At 38.2% G+C, this 20,502-nt stretch overlaps 1 pseudogene; it reads left to right on the top strand.

The window, feature by feature from the left end:
• The first annotated feature begins 1,803 nt into the window (after positions 1-1,803).
• LOC114216749 (large ribosomal subunit protein eL6 pseudogene) lies at positions 1,804-9,400 on the top strand (annotated as a pseudogene).
• The last annotated feature ends 11,102 nt before the right edge of the window (positions 9,401-20,502 follow it).

The following is a 20,502-nucleotide window of genomic DNA, read 5'->3' on the forward strand; positions in this document are numbered from 1 at the left end:
TACCAGGGGCTGGGGTGAAGAGGATTGACTGCAAATTGGCAGGAAGGGCCTTTCTGAAGTAATGGCCATGTTCTATATCTTGTTCGTGGCGATTAAATAACTGCATACGCTTGTTGAAACTCATCTAACTGTACAATTTAAATTTTATTGTATGTAAAGTATACTTCAGTGAAGCTGCTTTTTTAAAACAATCATTTATGGGTTCCATCTGAAGAAACTATTCAATTGTCTAAATTTCTTAAAAATGCAAATTTTAGGGTACTGAACCTTTGAGATGTACAATTCTTCAAAAAGCAGCATTTAAGCTTCTCATAAAGCTGGTTATGAATAAGATCAGTGTAAACAGCCTTCAACATAGTCCTAAAATAAAAACCCTTTGTTAAAAACAAGGGATTTATGAACACTATTTCACTGTAATTTACAAAGTGAACCATTCTCCAGGTAAAAGAAATTCTCCAATTCAAATATAATAAAAATAGATGTACCTTAAGATAAAATTACGTATCTAAATGAGAAAAATCTTAATTTAAGAAAACCTGATATATGAAAATTTGGACCTGCACATTAAGTGATTATTTGCTTCATAAAAAGTTTCACACTCAATTCACCTTAACAATAGACTTCTCTATTCCATTTAAAATGACCTAAGAATAGATGTTTAGGAAGGTGCCCCAAATGGTACTGAGTATAAACAAGAATCAGCAACTCTGAGCACTCCAGCTACAATTATATAATAATGATAATATATAATTACATAAAATTATATAATAATAATGGGGAAAAGCAATCATAAATTTACTTACTTGAAATCTAAGCCCCTCCTGATTAGTCAGGAAATTACTGGCTAAAGGTGAGGTTCAACTAAGAAGATATGAGCAATTCCCCTGTACTTAAAAAATTCAAGGCCAGGATCTCTTAATCCTAACAAGGACAGAAACAAGCAAAAGATGTTAGCCTAATTATATTTTCCAGGATAAAGAAATACAGACGGTGGTAGAAGGTAATACCAGTCATCCACCTCACTAATTTTGCAAATGCAGTAAATAGTTTGAATCCTTGTCTCTTGACTGCTAAAATCTGTTACATAAACTAAAAAAGAAGTCTGTAGAATTCAGGTATTTTTAAACAAATTTATTAACCAATTTATACTATTCCTCCAAGTGCCCTGGAAAGAGACCAGTGTGTAATCAACAGTTTCTAAATAATCTATGCTATGGTGCCAAATGAATATAAATGTGATGTCAACAAAAGATATTACTCAATAAGTTATTTTTTAAAAGATTTTATTTATTTATTTGAGATAGAGAAAGAGAGCATGAGCAGGGGAAGCAGCAGAGGAAGGAGAAGCAGGCTCCCCGCTGAGCAGGGAACCCGACGTGGGACTTGATCCCAGGACCCTGGGATCATGACCTGAGCCAAAGGCAGATGCTTAACTGACTGAGCCACCCAGGCGCCCTACTAAGTTATAATCTCATTTATTATTTTAAAAGTTTTCATTATATTCTCTGATTTTTTATAACCATGCTGTGAGGTATATAAGAAAAAACTGTACCCCACTTTCAGATAGGGAAAGACTCATTTGCCCTGGATCTCATATTGCATTTGTTATAAAGGGATTCCATGTTCTTTATACTATGCCATAAAATATTTCCAGCTATGGTAAGACTTTGTTTCAATGACCTCTAAGACTTTCAGTATCACTGAATAAAGGTTTATTTGTTATAGTTTTGATCTTTTTCTCATATGGCACAATGACCTGAAACTTGGAAACCTGAAGTTATAGCCTGACACTTAACTAGTTACATGGACTTGATCAATTCCAGTGAGCTTCACAGTGATACTGACCAAGAGGGCTTTGCACATAATGTTGCTGTAACGTCCATCTGTGTGTATGTAGTGGGGCTTCAGAAGGGAGAGGATAACTATCAGAAACATAACACAACAGGAAACACACTACATGGAATCAGCTTTGCAAACTGTGAGACATCTGCTAAGGTTCAATTTATTCCCCCATGGTCTGCGAATTACAAACTCTTAATCACAACAGAAATTCAAAGATAAACTACAATGCAATCTCATGGAGAGGTCCACAATTACCATGACAAAACAAAACAACAAAAAAGCTCCCTTCTTGTTCTTGTTTATTTCTTCTTAAGACCTTGCATTTGACTCTAAAACTGTTAAGTTTCCTTGAGGAGAACATCTTGTCTCCATTTGTGGGATCTCATTAAATTTCCAACCCTGGCTCAATCTGCCTTCTTCAAGCCCACATTCAGGGACAACTGGAGAAAACCACACAGCCCTACGGACTGGTAATAGGACAAACTCATCATCTACAAATCAGCTAGGCCCCAGAATCACCTGTGAACTGGTTTCCTCTGCTTTGGTCAGTTCCTGCAGTCAGTGCCTTCAGTGACTTTTCCAGGGCTGCTCTCAGGCTCACTGCTCAGGCCCTGAGGTCCTGCCTCTCAGAAGACAGCTTTTCCTCTCAATGTCCTTCCCTTCCTTTAACTTCTCCAGGTCCCACTCTCAGCCGCACGTCCTCACTAGGATCAAATGTCCTTCCTCCTTTTTAAATCTAGTCTCTTCATCTCTTTGTCCTTGACCTCATCTCTCCTCCACAGCATTGTTCCAGCAAACACGCTCTTCTTAACTTCACTCTCTCCAGTTTTACCTATTCCTAAACCTTAGCCTATAAACAAGTCTAAAACACTCATACATGGCCCATCAATCTACTGTCCTGTTTGTCTCTTCTCACATTTACTACATTTATTGAAATGCTTGTCTACATCTTCTGTGTCCAACCCACCTTCTAGTCACTTCTCGAATTGCTATAATCTGACTTTTACCCCACTGCTCTGCTGCAACTGCCGTAATAAATCCCAACTGTCAAATACAAAAGGACTAGGTCAGTCTATATTCTTGCACCTGTTTACTGCATCTGAAGTTGTACTTAATTCCTCTTTCTTAAGACTTCCTGCTCCCTTGACATTTGTGCCTCTATAATACTCTCCAGTCTCCACTGTGGGTGGTATCAGTTGATTCTTTCTGCCTAGTACATCTTTCTTCATTCTTCTGATAACAAAACTTCCCTTTCTTTGTGGTTATGGTGGGGCTGGCAATCAGAGCACCTGGCCACATTGACTGGTACAGGGATGAGCATGTGACTTATACTTAGCCAATCAGAGCCTTCCTCCAAGATTATTTTGTATTTGGGGTTATCAAGGAAAAGCTCTTTTCTTCCTTGGAGCTAAAAGAATATGAGCCTGGAGCTGCCTGAGACCATGGCTCTAGCCTCAAAGGCTCACCCAGCCTGACAAAAAAAAAAAGGCCAATATATATGGAGTCTGAGAGGAAAACAAAAACCATGTTCAAATTCCTGGTTTCAGTCACACTCAAAGCCAGCTCTGACCCTGACTCTTCTGACATGATTATTTGATCCTTTTAAATTCTCTTTGGCATAAGCCAATTCTTATTTGTTCTTCAGCTCCTCATCCATCATCTACTCCAACTTTCTATCCTCTTATTCTATTCATTTCACTCTACATGTGCTCCTTTGGATGATTTCAACTGGGCTCTGGCTTTCAAACTTTTCACTGTGTGCTGATGACTCCCAAGTCTTTATCACCACACCAGATCTCTCCCCGGTCCTTCACATTCAAGTATCAACTTGATGCTAAAAAAAAAACAAAAACAAAAACAAAACAAAAAAAAAACCCTCACCTTGATTACTTACTACAGAATGACAATCAACCAGTTTTCCTGAGGTCAGTCTCAGGACAGGTTTACCCTTGTGGCAGAATTATTAATAACAATCTTTCACATTTTCAAAAGGGTCCTGATTCGAATGATAAAGTACATGATCATCCTACCTCAAACCCAGTGTTTTCTAAACTGAACCCATCCTTATTCCTCCTATATCTCAGACAAACTAGAAGCCTAGAGTCATCCTTGACTCTTCCTCCTGAATCTGGCCTCCATGTTACAACCATCTCCAGTCTATGAACACTTCTCGAATTCACCATCTCCTCTCCTTTCCTACTGCCAAGGCCCTGGCCTCTTATCACTTCTAAGACACAGCAATAATCTCCTAACTTCCAGTCTTATCCTCCTCATATCCATGTGGGTACATAGCCATCAGGGTGTTCAATTTTCAGCCCAAATTCTTTACCTATCTATCCATGCCCTTAGCCATGACTTTGAAGTTCCCTCCACTAAAGGTAGAGCATACTTCCCTGCCTCTTCACTTTGGGCTTACCCATGTGGGTTGCTTTAACCAACTGAATGTTTAAAAATGTAACTCAAGGGTGGGGGGATGGAATAACTGGGTAATGGACATTAAGGCGGGCACTTGATGGAATGAGGACTTGGTGTTACATGTAACTGATGAATCACTAAACTCTACCTCCGAAACAAAAAATACACTATATTTTAATTAACTGAATTTTAAATTAAAAAAGAGACGGCCAAATTAAGACTAATTTATTTGAAAATTAACTCAAGCAGGGGTTTGACATGTACTATGTGATTGAAGTTGGGCTCTTGAGCTTCTGACTTTGCCACTAAAAGAACATCCCTGGGGCGCCTGGGTGGCTCAGTTGGTTAAACGACTGCCTTGGGCTCAGGTCATGATCCTGGAGTCCCAGAGTCGAGTCCCACATCGGGCTCCCTGCTCAGCAGGGCATCTGCTTCCCCCTCTGACCTTCTCCCCTCTCATGCTCTCTTTCTCATTCTATCAAATAAATAAAATCTTTTAAAAAATTTAAAAATAAATAAAAGGATATTCCTTGGCTAGCCCATAGGTCCAAGAAAGGAGAGTTGGGTCAGCAAAAAGTAGACCCAATGTGCAACTTGGAGCCAAGTTCAGACAAGTCCAGCCTAGAACAATTAATCCAAACCAAAGGCAGAAGAATGAGGAAGAATAAATATGGTCATTTTCAGCCACTGAGTTTTGGAGAGATTTGTTATAAAAAAATAGCTGACACAATGTCTCCTCCCTATCTTAGATCATAGTACTGAATTAATCCAAAGTAGAAATCTAAAGTTGTCCTTGATTCTTACGCCTCACTCAGACCTTCACATTCCAACAGTCCTTAGGTCTTATGAATCTATGGGGTTTTTTTTAAATTATTTATTTATTTATTTATTTGAGAGAGAGAGAGAGAGAGAGAGAGAGAGAGAGAGAGAGTGTGTGTGTGTGTGTGTGAGCCCAGAGCGGAGGAGAAAGGGGGAGGAGCAGAGGGAGAGGGAGAAGCAGATTCCCCGCTGAGGAGGGAGCCCAACACGGGGCTGGATCCCAGGACCCCGGAATCATGACCTGAGCCAAAGGCAGATGCTTAACCAACTGAGCCACCCAGGCGCCCCACGAATCTATGTTTTAAATGTTTCTTGAATCCAGAGTCCATCTCTATTCCTGCTGACACTTCCCTGGTTCAAACTTTTACCTCTCTGATTCTAAACCACTGCAATAAACTGACCTGATTTCCTTGTGTCTAGTCCTGTCCTCTTTAAGTACGTGATTCACACAGCCAACAAAAGATTTTCCTATATGGAACTTTGACCATTTCTGCCCATTTTAACTCTTCTCCCATCTTCTAAAAACCCTTTAATGAGTCTCCATCACCTACAGAACAAAGTCAAACTTCCTTAACATATTAAACAAGGCATTCACTGTCTGGCCTGTACTCATACTCATCACTCCCCACTACCATCTTGCAATATACATTACAGCAATATTGCTTATAGTTCCCTAATACTTTTCCAGAAAGTATTCCCTGCCCCTTTACCTAGCCCTGATTATGTGTTCCTCCTCTGTGCTTCCCACAATATACTGGACATATTCATTTGTCCTTACCCACACCATAATGACCTATTGATCTCTCTCTCCCACTGGCTTTCTGAGGGAAGACTATCTTACTCATGTTTTAATTGAGAATCTTGCTCTAGGGCACAACTGGACATATAAAAGGTACTCAACAAATATTTAATGAGTGAATGAAGGAATGAGTGAATAGTGTGGTAAAATACGTAAAACATATTTACATAAAATACATAAAACATGTTTATTAAAACACTCCTCTAATATTCTCTCCTCTTAACCTCAAATTATATAATTTCTTTCTTGCTATTAATACATATGATTAAAAAATTACCATTGAAATAAATCCATTTATTTACCTAGGCTCTTTAAGTAGTTTTGATACCAGTGATATGAAGGCAAGATAGTAATATGATCAACCTAGTTGCCCCATTCAGAAACTTGGGATCCCACTTAGATTTCACACTTTCCTTTACCAATCAATTACTAAGTCCTGTGTGGTGGTTAATTTTAAGTGTTAATTTGACTGTGGGCCACAGGGTGTCCAGATATGTGGTTAAGCATTATTCTGGGTGAATCTGTGACAGGGTTTCTGAATGAGATTAACATTTGAGTTGGTAGGCTAAATAAAGCAAATTGTCCTTCCCAATGTGAGTGGGCCACATCCAATCCCTTGAAGGCCTAAACAGAATAAAAGACTGGATAAGAAAGAAGTCTCTCTCTGCCTGACAGTCTTCAAGCTAGAACATAAGGGTTCTTCTGCCTTTGGACGTGGACTGGAATCTACACCATCTGCTGTTCTGGTTCTCAGTTCTTTGGACTGAGAATGGAACTTCAGGGTACCACTGGCTCTTCAGGGTCTGGACTTCTCAGGCCCCACAGTCACATGAGCCAGTTCCTTGTAATAAATCACACACACACACATATATAGTAAAATGTATATTTTGTACATATGTGTATATATATACATTTACATAGATACACATATAGACATATACATACATACAAAATACATATGTCTCTGTCTCCTATTTGTTCTCTCTAGAGAACCCTAACATATCTATAAATCCTATCCCCTAAAGAGCTTTAAAATCTCTCTTTCTCTTTCTTTGCAAAAGCTCCAAGGCTAGGAGTTTGCATTTATTTTCACATCTAAACAGTTATTTAGTAAGAAAAGAACTGGGCCTCTTAGATGCCATTTTTCTTTGGTGTATATTGATGTACCAAACTTTAAAACTTTTGGTTACTCACAATGACTTTTTTTTACTTTATGGATTCATAACTTGTTTTTTTCCTTTGAAAACTTTTCTACCCTCCCAGATCAGGTCAATTTCCACCTATTCCAATTTCTTCCATGGTTATTGTTTTACTCAGGCTCTTCCCAAGCTCTACTCAGCTTTGATAATTCTTATAAAAGTATAATTAGTATTACATGTTAGAATACATAATATCCATCATGTATACCACTGATTAAACAATTCACAAACTTCAATATACCTGAAAATTACCACACAAAACCAAGGTATATTTCCAAATATTTTTACACTCTCATACTCTAAAAAGTTGTCAGCAAAAGTAGTTACTTTAGTCAAAAGTCAATATTCAGTACATGCTAAATTATTAACTTCTGCAATAAAACTATTCTTAAGTAAGCTATTCTTTATGACAACCAAATGAATACACATCACACACTAATAGGGTAATTTCAATCCCTATTAGAGCCACCAAAATAGCAACCCACTGGTCTGAATTTCTTATAGGAAAGCATTACATACCTCCTGGTTACAAACAGATTTCTAAATATAAATTCTGACAACTGAAAGTATATACCAAAGCTTCAGAAAGGTAAAAGTAAATGAAGATCTACTCTGATTTACATGGTTTTCTGAAATGTAGTAATTCAAATATGTTATCAAATGATATTTGAAAATCTTCCTACCTAAAACAGCTCCTCTGAAAATATTTTGAGCAAATAATTATTCCTTAAAATAAACAGAACACAGTAATATCTTTTAAAATTACATTTGTCAAGTTTTCTCTGAGTAAGAAATAGAGTAGAGCATGTGCTAACAGAAAGTCACACCAGCATATAACTTATCCAAGAGCAGGAGGATGACCAAAGCCGGAAATGGTATATCTTCAAGTAGAGAGAAGGATGAAAGGCAAGAGAAAATTACCTATAACTCAATCTACTGAGAGGTGTGTTCTAATTTTTTCTGAAGTTCCAACCTCATTAAAATGGCATTCCTCGAGGACTTAAAATGGGCATTGAGTGAAGACTTCCAAAAAACTCAAAAAAGGTTGGGATCATTACTAATCAATAGCCCAAAATAGTAATAAAAATCACTGCTCATATTTTTACAACAGATATTCTTTTCTAATGATCTGTACCTAAGAGCAGTCATAAAATTGATTTCCATGCTCTAATTATTCAAACTACCATCTATACAGCAGGATGGATCCAGGGTGGAATTAGAAATCTACCACAGTTCACATGTAATTAGGATATTAAATGGCAAAGAATAAATTATAAACCAAACACTACATTTTTGTTTTCTTTCCATTTTTTAATCAAGTAGAATTAACATACAGGGTAATAATAATTTCAGGTATACAATAGAATGATTCAACAATTCTATACATTTCTCAGTGCTCATCAAGGTAAGTGTACTCTTGTTCTTTCCCATCTTGCAAGGTGGTGGGTGAGAAAGTCGAGAAGTCAGATGCTAAGGAGAAGAAGCCTGAAGCCAAGAAGGCTGACACTGGTGGCAAGGTTAAAAAGGGTAACCTCAAGGCTAAAATGCCAAAGAAGTGGAAGCCCCCCTGCAGGCGAAACCCTGTCCCAGTCAGAGGAATTGGCAGATTTTCCCCATCAGCCATGTATTCCAGAAAGGCTATGTACAAGAGGAAGTATTCAGCAGCTAAATCCAGGATTGAAAAGAAAAAGAAGGTTCTTGCTACTGTCACAAAACCAGTTGGTGCTGACAAGAATTGTGGTACCCAAGTGGTTAAGCTTCACAAAAGCCTGGGTTTTACCCTACTCAAGACGTGCCTTGAAAGATGTTGAGTGACAGTAACAAAACAAAACAAAACAAAACAAAACAAAACAGAACGTTCAGTTAGCATGTGAGGAAACTGGAAACGGCATCACTCCTGGCACCATTCTGATCATCCTCACTGGGCACCACAGAGGCAAGAGGGCGGTCTTCCTGAAGCAGCCGAGCAGTGGTTTGCTACTTGTGACCAGACCTCTGGCCCTCAATCGAGTTCCTCTGTGTGGAACACAACACAAATTTGTCATTGCCACCTCCACCAAAATTATATCAGGGGTGTGAAAATCCCCAAACTTCTCACTGAGGCTTCTCACTTCAAGAAGAAGATGCATAAACCCAGACACCAGGAAAGTGAGATCTTTGACACAGAGAGAGAGAAATAAGAGATTATGGAGCAGTGCAAGGTTAATCAGAAATCTGTGGACTCGCAAATCCTACCAAAAATCAAAGCTGTTCCTCAGCTCCAGGGCTAGCTTGCTCTGTGTTTTCTCTCACAAATGGAGTTTACCCTCATAAATTGGTGCTCTAAATTTCTTACAAAGAACCTAATTAAATAACTCATCCATTGTTTAAAAAAAAGATAAGTATATTCTTAATCCCCTTCACCTATTTTACACCTATCCCCACCCCCCCCGACAGAACCACCAGTTTGTTCTCTGTATTTATGAGTCTGGGGTTTGTTTATTTATCTCTTTTGTATTCTTTGTTCATTTGTTTTGTTCCTTTAATTCCACGAGTGAAATCATTCTTTTTTAATGTTGTACTCAGCACTGCTCCAGGTTCAATTATAAGGGCAAAATGTGTACTCTGTATTCCCTCTTTGTTTTTTCTTCTCTTTGTTCTTAAGGTACTATTTCTTCCCTAGTGCCCAACAACCTTCCTTCACCATGGTGATCAATTTTTATTTTGACCCTTTCATATTCTACCCCCTAATCACAATCAAAATGCACCTATTCTGTCCAGGCCTTGCAAGGTCTGACAAATTAAGATTATTAAGGCTGCAATGTTAATGACATAAATAACTCTTTCCAGACTGATCAATGAGGAATGCCTTGGGCAGCAAGTAACAGCAATATCAGCAATGACAAAATCAACAACAACAATAAAAAACTAGTGATACGAACTACTTAAGGTAGGTAGAGCAGCATCAAGTTGGTTTGGTGGCTTACGCATGTCACCAAATATCTAGGCTCTTTCTATTGTTATGTTTGACCAAACTTAGCAAATGGATTTTGGTCCATTGGCTGGTTGCTTCATGACTGCAAGATAGCTTTCCCAGTTCCAAGCATCACAATAAAAAGGAAACATTTGAATGTGGGATGTGATAGAAATGAAACCAAAACAGACTTTCTCCTCATGTACCTTGTTCCTTTTATCAGAAGATACGGACTTTTCATGAGCCCCAGGAAAATTTCCCTTATATTTCATTGACAAGGGAGAATAGGAAAGTGAGTCTCAGGGTTTTTCAGACTCAGGCTTTTCAAGTGGAGGAGGGCCAGAGAAGAGAAGAATTGGCAATGGTTTCTAGGAAGCAAACTAAATGTGGCTGCCATACCAGATGATATGCTTGAGACTAAACAGAGATCTGAAGGGTTTACATATCAAAAAAGGAGCAGCAACAACTAAATTGAGTCTGTGGTGGTTTGCGAATCTTTCTTTCCTACCCAACTGTGGATTTTGGGTGGATAGAGGCTGTCTTATTCATGTTATTTCTGCTTCAGAAATTTAATAAATATTCATGGAACAAATGAAGACAAAACATGAAAATCTCCTTGAATGAATTCCACAGGAATTCACTTCATGCTTCACAACTCCAACACACTCAGCCCTCACAGGACATTTTAATCTGAAAAAAAGTATCAAGATTCCTGTATGAATTCGAGAAGGGGACAGGTATTTTATAAAGTATTGCCAGGCTGAGAAGCAATCAATCTGGGGAATCAACATTTAGTCGAAATGATATATTAAACTAATGCAGAGAATGGATTTCGGTGATGCTTTTGGACTCTAAAATTCCAGAAGAATAACTAATATTTGTAGTAAACAAGAGCAGCTCATGTTATACTTCTTGTTCTTATTTTTTTAATTTATTTATTTGCGAGAGAGAGAGAGAGAAAATGAGAGTAGGGAGAGGGGTAGAGAGAGAAGGAAAATGAGAGAATCTCAAGCAGACTCCCCGCTGAGCATGGAGCCCGAGATCCTGCCCTGAGCCAAAACCAAGAGTCAGACACTCAAGCAAATGGGCCACCCAGGTGCCCCACTTCTTGTTCTTGTTAACCTTTACTACTCTGTTATATGACATTCCCTATCATTATTGTCCTTTACACTGCTTGATAATAGAATAAAATTGGGAGAAATTACTCAGGATTTAAATGAAATAAGTTCAAGAAAATAAGAAAACTGAAACCTCTTAGAGTAAGGCCTGTCCTCTTAAGAAATGTTCCTTCAGTTGAAAAAAAAAAAAAAAAGTGAAACTATGGAGAAGGAAATTTGGAACTGTGTGCATATGGACTTGAACTGACTGGGTCATTTGGTACCTTGACCTAGTTTGAAAATCTTTTCAAGTATCAGAAAAATAAATGGAAGATGGAGTAGAAAGAGAGAAGAAAATTAAAGTTTTCAAATTAAAGTGTTATTAAATAGTTCATCTTATTTAATCACAACACTCTCTGGAGGCAGCTATTATTATCCTCACTTATAGTAAGGAACCTGAATAAAGAATACATAAGTAACTTGACTAAGGTTACAAAATGGAAAAATCAGAATCTACACCAAAGTCTGCCTGCCAAATCTATGTACCTTTTACTTCTACTAAGCAGGGAAAGCATAACCATCACACATACCCAAAATAGGTGTATTCTTCAGAAGGGTTCTATAAAACAAAAAAGATGTAAAGCCCAAGTTAAAATGATAGCAGTTCTCTGAAAGGAATAAGAAACGTCCTATCGTGCACAGAGCAATCACAAAGCAATGACAAAGAAAACTAACTGAGCAGAGATTAACAAAAAAAGTGGGGGGTGGGTGATCCATGTAATAGGGAGACAGCTAATTTAGTCCTTGAAGAGTGAGGGGGAAGGAAGGGACTGTGAAATAAGGGAGGAAGTGAAGGGAAAAGGGAAGGACAGAAGAGGGATCAGGGCAATGGAGTGATGAAGAGGAGGCTGGCTGGGCAGGAAAAAAAACATTAGAAAATTCCAACACACAAAAAGCTACTTTTGGCAGAAGAGCCTGTGTCACAGTGACCGAGATGAAATCATTTGAAATAAGAAGGAAGAGATCAATTTTCTACTAACCAAAGTAATTCTTCCCTATTGTATATCTTCTGAGAGCAATCCTAATGGCCCCAATACCAGAGAGAATCTGAGGCTGTAAGGACTCTCGTGGCTGAATTCATTACATTTCTTCCACATTCAATTATTAGATACCGCTGCCACTAACATAACTTTTCTGGAGATAATCATTTCACCTCTGCCAATCATCCCTCAAGTAAGTCCGTGGGTCAAGCATTTTACTATTTGATTTTTTAATCCTTAATATCCCTGAATTTGATCTTAACCTGTTTGTAGTTCTCAGCACTTATACCCACAGTGGTCTTATTCTAGCCATGATTTTTAATGCTTCTGATTTTATCATTCCCTTTATCTTCAGCCAGCTCACACTGACTCATGAGTATATCATACGTACAAATCTCTAAAACTCAAATTGACATATCCCAATAACAGGTTTCTTGATGTGAACTCAGGAGGTAAAAATTAGTTTACTGTTAGAGTAAGTAAACATACTATAACAGGAAGTGGATGAGATTTTAAGGCCCCAGGTTGAAGACACACTCTAAATTTACTGAACCACCAGTGAGCCAACAACATTGGAAGCTGGCCTCTTCCCTTCAGACCTACTGAAGGATGCTAGGAAAGACAGATTATTCCCTACGCTGCCAATAGGGAGGAAATTAATCTCTGAAATGAAATGAATCTTCTTTCCCAGGAATGCAAAGTAAGATGAGAATTATGGAATCTGGCTAAGATATCATAATGGTAGTATCTGATCTATGGGAAAGAATTTAACACAGTTGGGGGACAGTTGACTGCTAAAAATAAAGCTACATCATATTATCACTTTCCCTGAATTAAAAATATTCAACAAACTGGTTCCAGGAACTAAAATGGTAAATTTTAAAATCATGTAACTCATATCCACATCAATTTAGAATTCTTTTAAAAACAGAATTTCCCTACTTATAGCAGACAAAACAGATTTTAAAACAAAGACTGTAAGAACAAAGGATACTACATAATTATAAAGGGAACAATCCAGGGGCGCCTGGGTGGCTCAGTTGGTTGGGCGACTGCCTTCAGCTCGGGTCATGATCCTGGAGTCCCGGGGTCAAGTCCCACATCGGGCTCCCTGCTCGGCGGGGAGTCTGCTTCTCCCTCTGACCCTCTTCCCTCTCGTGCTCTCTCTCTCTCATTCTCTGTCAAATAAATAAATAAAATCTTAAAAAAAAAAGATTTAAAGGGAACAATCCAACAAGAGGATATAGCAGATATAAATATTTGTGCATCCAATATGTGGGCACCTAGATATATATGAAGCAACCAGTAACAGACACAAAGGAAGAAACTGACAGTGACATAATAACAGTAGGGGACTTTAACACTGCACTTATGGATACATCATCCAGAAAGAAAATCAATAAGGAAACAGTGGTTTTCAATGACATATTGGACCAGGTGGACCTAATAGATATAATCAGAACATTCTATCTAAAAACAGCAGAATATACATCCTTTTCAAGTGCACATAGAATATTCTCTGGAACAAATCACGTTAGGCCACAAAACAACTCAGCAAAATGAAAAAGACTGAAATATATCATGCATCTACTCTGACCACAATAGTATGAAACTGAAAATCAATCATAAGATAAAAATCTAGAAAGAATACAAATACATGGGGAGTAAATAACAAGCTACTAAACAATGAATGGGACAACCAAGAAATCAAAGAAAAAATTTTAAAATATATTAAGAAAAATAAACATAACACAATGTTCCAAAATCTTTGGGAGGCAGCAAAAGCTGTCCTAAGATGGAAAATTATAGCAGTACAGGCCTACCTCAAGAAACAAAATCTCAAACAACTTAACCTTACACCTAAAGGAGTTAGAAAAAGAATGAATAAAACCCAAAAGCAGTAAAAGGAAGGAAATAATAAAGATTAGAGCAGAAATAAAAGAAATAGAGGCTAACAAAAAGCCCAATAGAACAGATCAATGAAACCAGGAACAGGTTCTTTGAAAAGATCAGCAAAATGGATACACCTTTAGCCAGACTCATCAAGGAAAAAAGAGGACTCAAATAAACAGAATCAGAAATGGAGGGGAAATAACAACTGACACCACAGAAATACAAATGATCATAAGAGAACATTACAAAAATTATATCCTAACAAATTGGATAATCTAGGAGAAATGGTAAATTCCTGGAAACATGTAACATACCAAAACTGAAACAGCAAGAAATAGAAAATTTGAACAGACTGATTACCAGCAAAGAGATTGAATCAGTACCCAAAAAACTCCCAACAAAAAAAGTCCAGGACCAGATGGCTTCACAGGTGAATTCTACAAAAATTTATTTTTTTTTATTTATTTACTTGAGAGAGAGAGTGCAAGAGAGAGCGAGCGAGCACGAGCAGGGTGAGGGGCAAAAGGAGAAGCAGACTCCCTGCCGAGCAGGGGGCCCTATGCAGGACTCGATCCCAGAACACTGGGATCATGAGCTGAGCTGAAGGCAGACGCTTAACCAACTCAGCCACCCAGGTGCCCTCTACCAAACTTTTAAAGAAGAGTTAATACCTATTCTTCTCAAGCTATTCCAAAAAAAAAAAAAAAGTTAAGCTTCCAAATTCATTCTGAGTTCAGCCTTACCCTGATACAAAAACAAAAACAAACAAACAAAAAACCTACCAAAAAAAAAAGAGAACTATAGGCCGATATCTCTGATGAACACAGATGCAAAAATCCTCAACAAAATCATTCACCACGATCAAGTGGGATTTATTCCAGGGATACAAGGGTATTCTGATATTTAAAAATCAATCAACATGATATATCACATTAACAAGAGGAAGGATAAAACAACTTATGATAGTCTCAACAGATGCAGAAAAAGCATTCAACATAAAAACTCCCAACAAAGTAGGTTTAGGGGGAACATACCTCAACATAATCAAGGCCATATATGAAAAACCCACAGCATACATAAAACTCAGTGGGGAAAAAAAAAGAGCTTTCCCCCAAAGGTCAGGAACCAGACAGGGATGTCCACTCTTACCACATCTATGCAACATAGTACTGGAAGTTTTAGCCACAGTGTCAGACGATGGATTTTTTTCTAAGTATATTATTGATTGCACAGGGATCATCGGACAATAAAATGTTAATCAACTGTCAAATACCAAAGGTCAAATTTCTTTTTTTTAAGATTTTATTTATTTGACACAGAGAGAGAGCGAGCGAGCACAAGCAGGGGGAGTGGGAGAGGGAGAAGCAGGCTCCCTGGTGAGCAGGAAGCCAAATGCGGGGCTCGATCCCAGAACCCTGGGATCATGACCTGAGGTGAAGGCAGACACCCAACTAACTGAGCCACCCAGGCGCCCCAAAGGTCAAATTTCAATCAAAATAACCCCCAGCCTCTTTTTCCAGAAAAATATTTTTCAACAGGGACATCTTTTCTTAAATACAGATCTGTGACAGACTTTTTATTTTCTAAATTTTAATTCCAGTATAGTTAACATACAGTGTTATGTTAGTTTCAGGTATACAGTACAGTGATTCAACAATTCTGACTGGCTTACCTTCAAATATGGCGAATATATAGGGTGGGGACAAAGGAAATTTGGTTACGGCTTAGCCCAGGGCCACAAACAACTCTTGACTGAACATCAGACAACTCCAAAATTCCTCAGCTATGCCAGGCCATGGAGCATTTCTCTCTCAGGCTTCCATCTACCTACTCTCATTCTACTTACAAGGAGCATTTATAGTCTACTGTGAATTCCGGTCAGAAACATGAGAAAAGCAGGGAACAATTGTGGATGAAAACCATCTAGGTCGGTGTTTTCAGAACTGTGCTGTGAGGGAGCTCAAGGGGCCAAGGAGGAGGAAGAATTAAGGCGGTGGGTCTGGCCCCCATCCCTGCTTCAGGAGGTACCACCGTGAATTGGTTTTGTTTGTCTTTAGGTTTTTGCCTAAGCTCATAGAACACTGACCCGACTCCTTCAATTAACAAATGAAGAAACCCAGACCGTGCGGCTTGTTTAAAGACTGCGCTGCCAAAGAAAAGCAGAGCTAGCACCAGGAATCTGACTTTGAAGCCAGGAGTGCCCTTCCTAATTCACCTTCATTTTCTTTTCCAAACTCATGCCAATCCACAGAAACACTCTCAGCGGCAAGCAGCCTTATCGAATTTTCCTTAAACCAATTTGGCAGGAATAAAAAAAAGTTACACAGAAAAGACTCCTGACTGCAGCCACTTATTCCTAAGGCAATAATCCAAATCACCACAGAGGTAGATAGCTTGTTTGTTAAGAAAAATACTTTGATGATGGATTTTGACTCACTTTTGTAATGGAGAAATACAAGGGCCCTTGCTCAAAGTTTGAGAGCCAGAAAACAGAGTTGAATGAATGTGAAACAGAGTGAGAGATTAAGGTGGCTGTGAGGGAGGCCTGCAGGAAGGGAAGTAGGGATGCAAGCTGGGGAGAGGGGGAGGAAGGGTCCTGGCCGTAAGCAATATGGAGGCCTAAGGAGAAATTCCTCGTGACAGGGAATAGGGGAGGAATTGAGAACACAGTCGTATGAGAGTCAGTTGTAAGTTATTTGTGTACTGGGCTGGGCTGTCATTACTCCCTTCCCTGTTATTACCAAGATTTAGAAGTCTGCCACACACAAAAGCCTTTAGTTTTTGTTTTTTTTCTTTGAGAGGGAGCACGTGGGGGGGGAGGGGCAGAGAGAGAGAGAGAGGGAGAAAGGGAATCTTAAGAAGGCTCCGCCCTTAGCCAGCTCCATCTCACGACCCTGAGATCATCCCCCGAGCCAAAATCAAGAGTCAGACGCTTAACCGACTGAGCCACGTAGGGCTCCAAAAGGCTTCTGTTAGTTTTATTTGAGGAAAGAGATAAAGTGAGGCCCAGCCAATGGGGAAATGGACAGAACTGACAGAGAAGACTGGAGGTGAGTGGATATGCAGGGCACCATGTGGTGAAACCTCCCCCTAACTCTTCTCATCGAAGTAATTTCTTGCTCATAACGCATTCAAGAACTATGAGGGAAGAACGAGACAGAATGTGTGAAAATTACTTCAACTTTCAGGTACTTGTCAGAAGAAGTGGCATGTAAATCTTGGTGTGACTCATTTAGGTAGGAGGCGATAGCACGTACAATTAGCAGGAATCTGAAGTGAGGTGTACTTTCCTTTAAAGAGATATATGATCATAAAGGAAAAATGCCATAAAATTTGCATATGTGTTGTATTTAAAATGTTGACTATTATCAACAGCAAGAATGCACTGATGAAAGAATCCATGCTTACATTTACGAAAGGCCTATTATAAAAATCACTTGTAGAAAAACTCCCACTCAACCCATTCAGATTTATGAATAATGCAATGGGATCTCTCTGAAGTATTAGAAAATTTATACTGCTAATGGAGTTTAATGGTAGCTTAGGCCTCTCAAAACAGTTCACCTTAACAGCAAGACGATCAAAATCAAAATTACAGTAAGGGAATGGCTAAGATAAAATATAAATTAAAAGGGTTTTTTTCCCCTATAAGTTATTTCAAATAATTGTCTTCCATGGGTAGGAGGCACAACTAAATATAGATTTTAGAAAATTACCTAAAGAAAACATGCTCTAATTCTATCAAGTTCAGTACTTGATAAAACTCGATGTCATTCGTACAGTGGCTTTCACGGTGCAGTCCCTGGACCAGCAGCTTGAGCATCACCTGGGAACTTATTAAAAAGGCAGATTCTGGGGACCCTTTCCAGACCTAAGAAATCAGCATCTCTCAGAATGAGGCTCAGCAATATGTCCTGTAACGGGCTCTCTTCCCAGTGGTTCTAATGCATGCTAAAGCTTGAGAATCACTGCTTTAGTAGCTTCAGATAAAATGGCCCTCAAGGATTCTTATCATTGTATATAAAAAGACACAGGACACATGAGCTAAAGACTTTAATGGAATGGAGCCTTTCAGATTACTCAAGGAGTATCTATTATGTCAGGGGGAAAAGCCCATTCGTTTATTTGATAGGTGACAGCTGCATTATATACATAATCGGCTTAGTATCATAGAACGGAGTTAGGGATGCGAGATGACCCAGAAGTGGCAATGTATTGAAGATAATCACAGACCATTACGAGATCACACACTTGCCCATCATTTTTCTGTAGATTATTACCTTTCTCTGGAACATCCCGATCTTCCTATTCTTCCACATGTGAATCATGTTGACTCTGAGCTTTGCCCTGACTGTTTCTACGCACCCTTTACTCTTGTCTCTTTACAATTCCACCCTTCCTTTTCAGATGCAGCTCACCTTCTCTACCAGTTGCTCAAATTCTTTCCTTCAACAAATATTTCTTGTATGTCAAATAAAATAACTGATGAATAAATTAATGAACACATGAATGTATTTTCCAGTGCCATCTCAAATACTTCTTACATGCAAAACTTGAGACTCTCTCCTCTGAATATCTAAGAATAATAATAAACATTTATTGAGTGCTTGCAGGCTCTGGGCTAAGTACTTTATACATATTATCTCTTTTACTTCTGATCACAATTCTATGAAGTATTGTTAATATTTCATTTTAAGGATGAGGAAACTGAGGCTTAGCTGATATTAAGAAGCTGAGATCTGGCCATGGCATGGTTCTAGCCCCTTACTCTTCACCATTACGTTTGACTGCAATTTTATAGAGTATAATCCTACTCCATTGTAATTCTACCATCCATTCTACACACACACACACACACACAGACACACACACTTTTTTCCAGGAAAAGAACAGATTCTTTTAGCACTGTTGTTGGAAATGTGGATCCTCAAACAGGAATAATTGAGGCTCTTGTTAAAGACTAAAGTCCAGCAGAAACATCACACAACAGAAACAGAGCCATGGAGTTTTAATACTAGAATTATCAAACAGAAGGTCTTTTTTTAGAAAGGGGTGTCAGTTGAGAGGAGGGTTAGTAGAGAATGTTTTCACCTTAGACATTTATGGATAAAGAAGGAGGGGGAAAAAAAAACTTAAGTCATGATATTCTACAATTCTCCCCTAACTAGGGCTCATGACCTGACTTCTAGAGTATTCTTCTATTTTAGAAGCAGTATTCTACTACTCTGACATCAATGATGACTTTGAAGGAATCACACAATTTTGGGGGCTTATTTGAATTAGCTCTGAGTCCCCCTCTGTGTTTTATTCTTCCCATTGTGGAACTGACAAATGCGTAGGAGTTTCAATGGCATCTTTTATCATCATCCTATCTACCTGGATCCACACAATGAGCACTTAGATCTAATTTCAAAAGATAAAAAAATCCATAAACTTCATATTTAAGATAAAGAATGATTTCCTTTGTCTTAAAAAAGAAGTTGCCTTGAAATGCTCTCATTATTTTAACCCAGAAAGGACACATATCACCGACTGCATCATCAAAATGATGTTTATCATTAGGATTATTGCTCATTTCACACTTAGAACATAAGCAAGAACTGCAAAGTAGTAACACAACATCTTGACATTATTTATCATTGTGATCGTTTAATGTTATGACTCTTTGGTCTCATTTGCCCGTGTTGCAATCATACCTCAAGACAGGGAAGAATTTGTCTTTCTGATATATTGGCTCACTTGACGTGTTTAATCAACCTATCGACTGTAGCCTTATTAGATATTCACAGAGCTCTTATTGCACACTCAGTTCCACTTAAAACTCCTTCTGCCATTGTTCTTTTTATTTTCTTTATTTATTTTCTTCTTAATTTATCTTGAGCTCCTATATAAATGCTGTTGTATAGCCCTGTTCTAACCATTAACTCTAAGGAAAACTGGTATCTATTGAAAAGCCCTGGAATTTTTTAAAATGTGAAAGTTAGAGCCAGACTATAGGAGGATCCATTCTCCAAGTCAATCAAGTGCAGTGCCTTCTGCACAGAACTGAATTCAAATTTAGAACCTAGATAGAGGTGCCCAGCTTTTTACATCAGATGTAGGTTTGGGAGCCATAGACCTGTACTATTTTGCCTTTTTTTAATTAAGGTATAATTGACACAAAACATTGTTTCAGGTGTACAAAATAAGAATTCGATATTTATTTTGTGAAATGCTCATTACAGTAGGTCTAGTTAACATCAGATACAGATCTTAAAATGACTATGTTTACGATGTTAAAAAACATAAAAGACTGAAATTCTCAGGAGAGAACTGGAAACTGTAAGTTCTATAGTATATTTGAAAAAGAGAATTTCTAGAAAGGAAAAAAATGGCAATAGTCAAAATGAAGAATTCAATAGATGAGTGTTACCAGACAGATAAAATGGGAGTGAGTCAGTATTCT

The sequence above is a fragment of the Eumetopias jubatus genome, unplaced genomic scaffold (genome assembly GCF_037043125.1).
Source record: "Eumetopias jubatus isolate StellerSeaLion01/CBP00866 unplaced genomic scaffold, mEumJub1_p1.0 scaffold_11, whole genome shotgun sequence".
Taxonomy (NCBI): domain Eukaryota; kingdom Metazoa; phylum Chordata; class Mammalia; order Carnivora; family Otariidae; genus Eumetopias; species Eumetopias jubatus.